The sequence below is a fragment of the Pseudophryne corroboree genome, chromosome 10 (assembly GCF_028390025.1).
Source record: "Pseudophryne corroboree isolate aPseCor3 chromosome 10, aPseCor3.hap2, whole genome shotgun sequence".
NCBI classification, from domain to species: Eukaryota; Metazoa; Chordata; class Amphibia; order Anura; family Myobatrachidae; genus Pseudophryne; species Pseudophryne corroboree.
In genome coordinates this window covers 370,693,410-370,699,409 of record NC_086453.1, presented here as the reverse complement: position 1 = coordinate 370,699,409, position 6,000 = coordinate 370,693,410, and positions in this window count along the sequence as shown.

Below are 6,000 nucleotides of genomic sequence, written 5' to 3'. Positions count from 1 at the left end.
TTCCCAACACTGGACGTGAAGAGCATGCGCCTTCCACCATTTGCACGCCCCCTGCAAGTGCTGGAAGGAGCACCCGCAGTCCAGTTCCTGATAGTCAGATTGAAGATGTCAGTGTTGAAGTACACCAGGATGGGGAGGATATGGGTGTTGCTGGCGCTGGGGAGGAAATTGACCAGGAGGATTCTGATGGTGAGGTGGTTTGTTTAAGTCAGGCACCCGGGGAGACACCTGTTGTCCGTGGGAGGAATATGGCCGTTGACATGCCAGGTGAAAATACCAAAAAAATCAGCTCTTCGGTGTTGAGGTATTTCACCAGAAATGCGGACAACAGGTGTCAAGCCGTGTGTTCCCTTTGTCAAGCTGTAATAAGTAGGGGTAAGGACGTTAACCACCTCGGAACATCCTCCCTTATACGTCACCTGCAGCGCATTCATAATAAGTCAGTGACAAGTTCAAAAACTTTGGGTGACAGCGGAAGCAGTCCACTGACCAGTAAATCCCTTCCTCTTGTAACCAAGCTCACGCAAACCACCCCACCAACTCCCTCAGTGTCAATTTCCTCCTTCCCCAGGAATGCCAATAGTCCTGCAGGCCATGTCACTGGCAATTCTGACGAGTCCTCTCCTGCCTGGGATTCCTCCGATGCATCCTTGCGTGTAACGCCTACTGCTGCTGGCGCTGCTGTTGTTGCCGCTGGGAGTCGATGGTCATCCCAGAGGGGAAGTCGTAAGCCCACTTGTACTACTTCCAGTAAGCAATTGACTGTTCAACAGTCCTTTGCGAGGAAGATGAAATATCACAGCAGTCATCCTACTGCAAAGCGGATAACTGAGGCCTTGGCATCCTGGGTGGTGAGAAACGTGGTTCCGGTATCCATCATTACTGCAGAGCCAACTAGAGACTTGTTGGAGGTACTGTGTCCCCGGTACCAAATACCAGCTAGGTTCCATTTCTCTAGGCAGGCGATACCGAAAATGTACACAGACCTCAGAAAAAGAGTCACCAGTGTCCTAAAAAATGCAGCTGTACCCAATGTCCACTTAACCACGGACATGTGGACAAGTGGAGCAGGGCAGGGTCTGGACTATATGACTGTGACAGCCCACTGGGTAGATGTATGGACTCCCGCCGCAAGAACAGCAGCGGCGGCACCAGTAGCAGCATCTCGCAAACGCCAACTCTTTCCTAGGCAGGCTACGCTTTGTATCACCGGTTTCCAGAATACGCACACAGCTGAAAACCTCTTACGGCAACTGAGGAAGATCATCGCGGAATGGCTTACCCCAATTGGACTCTCCTGTGGATTTGTGGCATCGGACAACGCCAGCAATATTGTGTGTGCATTAAATATGGGCAAATTCCAGCACGTCCCATGTTTTGCACATACCTTGAATTTGGTGGTGCAGAATTTTTTAAAAAACGACAGGGGCGTGCAAGAGATGCTGTCGGTGGCCAGAAAAATTGCGGGACACTTTCGGCGTACAGGCACCACGTACAGAAGACTGGAGCACCACCAAAAACTACTGAACCTGCCCTGCCATCATCTGAAGCAAGAAGTGGTAACAAGGTGGAATTCAACCCTCTATATGCTTCAGAGGTTGGAGGAGCAGCAAAAGGCCATTCAAGCCTATACAATTGAGCACGATATAGGAGGTGGAATGCACCTGTCTCAAGTGCAGTGGAGAATGATTTCAACGTTGTGCAAGGTTCTGATGCCCTTTGAACTTGCCACACGTGAAGTCAGTTCAGACACTGCCAGCCTGAGTCAGGTCATTCCCCTCATCAGGCTTTTGCAGAAGAAGCTGGAGACATTGAAGGAGGAGCTAACACGGAGCGATTCCGCTAGGCATGTGGGACTTGTGGATGCAGCCCTTAATTCGCTTAACAAGGATTCACGGGTGGTCAATCTGTTGAAATCAGAGCACTACATTTTGGCCACCGTGCTCGATCCTAGATTTAAAGCCTACCTTGGATCTCTCTTTCCGGCAGACACAAGTCTGCTGGGGTTGAAAGACCTGCTGGTGACAAAATTGTCAAGTCAAGCGGAACGCGACCTGTCAACATCTCCTCCTTCACATTCTCCCGCAACTGGGGGTGCGAGGAAAAGGCTCAGAATTCCGAGCCCACCCGCTGGCGGTGATGCAGGGCAGTCTGGAGCGACTGCTGATGCTGACATCTGGTCCGGACTGAAGGACCTGACAACGATTACGGACATGTCGTCTACTGTCACTGCATATGATTCTCTCAACATTGATAGAATGGTGGAGGATTATATGAGTGACCGCATCCAAGTAGGCACGTCACACAGTCCGTACTTATACTGGCAGGAAAAAGAGGCAATTTGGAGGCCCTTGCACAAACTGGCTTTATTCTACCTAAGTTGCCCTCCCACAAGTGTGTACTCCGAAAGAGTGTTTAGTGCCGCCGCTCACCTTGTCAGCAATCGGCGTACGAGGTTACATCCAGAAAATGTGGAGAAGATGATGTTCATTAAAATGAATTATAATCAATTCCTCCGCGGAGACATTGACCAGCAGCAATTGCCTCCACAAAGTACACAGGGAGCTGAGATGGTGGATTCCAGTGGGGACGAATTGATAATCTGTGAGGAGGGGGATGTACACGGTGATATATCGGAGGGTGAAGATGAGGTGGACATCTTGCCTCTGTAGAGCCAGTTTGTGCAAGGAGAGATTAATTGCTTCTTTTTTGGGGGGGGTCCAAACCAACCCGTCATATCAGTCACAGTCGTGTGGCAGACCCTGTCACTGAAATGATGGGTTGGTTAAAGTGTGCATGTCCTGTTTTGTTTATACAACATAAGGGTGGGTGGGAGGGCCCAAGGACAATTCCATCTTGCACCTCTTTTTTCTTTTCTTTTTCTTTGCATCATGTGCTGATTGGGGAGGGTTTTTTGGAAGGGACATCCTGCGTGACACTGCAGTGCCACTCCTAGATGGGCCCGGTGTTTGTGTCGGCCACTAGGGTCGCTAATCTTACTCACACAGTCAGCTACCTCATTGCGCCTCTTTTTTTCTTTGCGTCATGTGCTGTTTGGGGAGGGTTTTTTGGAAGGGACATCCTGCGTGACACTGCAGTGCCACTCCTAGATGGGCCCGGTGTTTGTGTCGGCCACTAGGGTCGCTAATCTTACTCACACAGCTACCTCATTGCGCCTCTTTTTTTCTTTGCGTCATGTGCTGTTTGGGGAGGGTTTTTTGGAAGGGCCATCCTGCGTGACACTGCAGTGCCACTCCTAGATGGGCCCGGTGTTTGTGTCGGCCACTAGGGTCGCTAATCTTACTCACACAGCTACCTTATTGCGCCTCTTTTTTTCTTTGCGTCATGTGCTGTTTGGGGAGGGTTTTTTGGAAGGGACATCCTGCGTGACACTGCAGTGCCACTCCTAGATGGGCCCGGTGTTTGTGTCGGCCACTAGGGTCGCTTATCTTACTCACACAGCGACCTCGGTGCAAATTTTAGGACTAAAAATAATATTGTGAGGTGTGAGGTATTCAGAATAGACTGAAAATGAGTGTAAATTATGGTTTTTGAGGTTAATAATACTTTGGGATCAAAATGACCCCCAAATTCTATGATTTAAGCTGTTTTTTAGTGTTTTTTGAAAAAAACACCCGAATCCAAAACACACCCGAATCCGACAAAAAAAATTCGGTGAGGTTTTGCCAAAACGCGTTCGAACCCAAAACACGGCCGCGGAACCGAACCCAAAACCAAAACACAAAACCCGAAAAATTTCAGGCGCTCATCTCTAGTTGAAAGTCGTCTTCTTTGCGCTGTTTTGCTCGTTAGGCATGAGCAATAAGCTTTGTCAATGCCATCAGATTTACAAAAAATGTTGGGCTAGCGTAAGTTTAAGAATACTAGGGAAACTGGGGATCCATGGCAAAGTTCATCAAATGTCCATTTCTCAAGTGGTCAAAACTCCTTCTTTGGTCCATCCGTTGTCTGTATAGCGTCTCGTCAACTTCCTCGTCCACGGGGGTCTTTTTATCTTGGAGAAAAGCAGAAAAACAGGTGAAAGAAACGGACCGTATAATCGCATTTTCATTACATCATGGTTTCTATCATTGGGTCATAAATCAAATCCAGGTTAATTACAGTTTCCTCACTCCTCAAACTCATCACTCTTGTACTTTGTTTGCACCTCATTAAAGCCTGTCCGCATCTAAATATCAATCCAATAAATATAACAACACCTAAAATACATAGGAGAAACTTCCCAACATCCATTATGACTCCTTGAGCCCAGTCTCCTAAACCAGAGAACCAATTTCGCGGGTTCAACCATGACACCCAACCAGTCAGCTCATTACCTACAGCAGCAAGAGTGAGATTGTGTTTTCGACGAAATTCCCACTTTAATTGGAGAATGTCGTCCATCTTTTGGTCTATGACCTCTACCGGATCCTCGGTGCTATTCGTGATATAAGTGCAACACTTCACGCCGTACTGTGTTGCTAATGTAACACAATATCCGCCTGTCACTGCTGTGAGGTAATTAAGAACCATTCTATGCTGTACCAGTTCTGTTTTATAAGCCTGAAGTTCTCTTCCAGTATATCTAAACGTGTCATCATACATTTCAGTGATATTATCTAACAAATTGGCGAGTGCGGAAATGTATCTATAATTCATCACTCCTCGAGCGGTGCGAGTGAAATCTAACGCCACCAGAACCTGAATCCCGGTGGATTCATGGATCAGATCAGAGGCCGGATGCTCTAACCTTTCTGACAGTTGTCTTTTAACGAGGTGCTCGTAATGAGTGTGAGTATAAGGAGCTTGGGCACCACGGTGTATGTCTTTCATTTTATCATGAGTTACAGTCATTACTTCAGGCAATACTCTTCCAATATAACACAATCCTTCAGAGTTTGGGGCAAGCCACTTGTACGCCTTTCTCCCGCATATGAAATATGCATCATCGGGGAGAACATAAGGGACGGAGAAGGACATGACCATATTACACACCTTCCAGGTGAAATCTCCTGACCCTAATTCTTCCATCTGCTTAATACACGTATCAGGCTGTACGATATGTGCACAGTATCCTGGTGATACTTCTCCAACTCTAGTAATCTTATTTCCTAAGGTATATCTATACCGGAAAGATTTTCCTCTACTGGCTATGTGGCGTACAAGCTCTGTATCTGTAGGCATTCTATCTGCTCTGTGTGAAAAGGTCATGGTGTGGTTACTCCATGACACTTCCCAATTTCCCGGCCTTCTGGGATTGGAGATGTTGAAACATAATAAGGACCTATCCACATGGTATTGGTGTAGCTTCAAACTAGGAGGGCTGGAGATATTAAACCTCCTGTCCACCGGTCTCCCACCCTTTAGCTCAAGTACCTCCCCTACCGTTAAAGGAAATGGTACTAGCCCTGATTTGCTATGACCCTGAGGTACTTGAGAGCATACCCAACAATCTGTTTTGTTTAACACATTACCCACTAAGGAGTGATAGTCACTCAATGGATGCCGGTCCATATGGATATTAAAACTGGATTGGCATTTCTTTATGCACCCATCCTCAATCAGATTATCACAGAGCCTACAGATACAGTTTTCTTTTTTGAACTAACAATCCTTCAAGGAAAATGTTTACAGATAACATGGTTGTTAGATCGTGCCCGGTACTCGCCTTTGCTTGGTGGTTGGGTTGCTATTGGAAATTTACACCTCCGTCTCAGTCATCAGGACCTTTCTGGATCCTTTCTCGACCTCACTGGTACTCTCACCGAAACAGACTGCTCTGGTCAACATCATGGTTAACGGGAAAATCCATATCACAGTCTCTTGGGGCAAGTCCATCTTACAGGAGGAGAAAAGAAGACATTTGTAAAGGGGGTATAAGAAAATCAGTTTGAGGGGGAGAGAACTTGTTACGATAATAAGTTCTCTCGTCTTGTTGTTCTTCTTGTTCTGCTGTCCTCTCAAAGGTGCTGTCTCTCAGTCTTCCAAACGAACATTCTG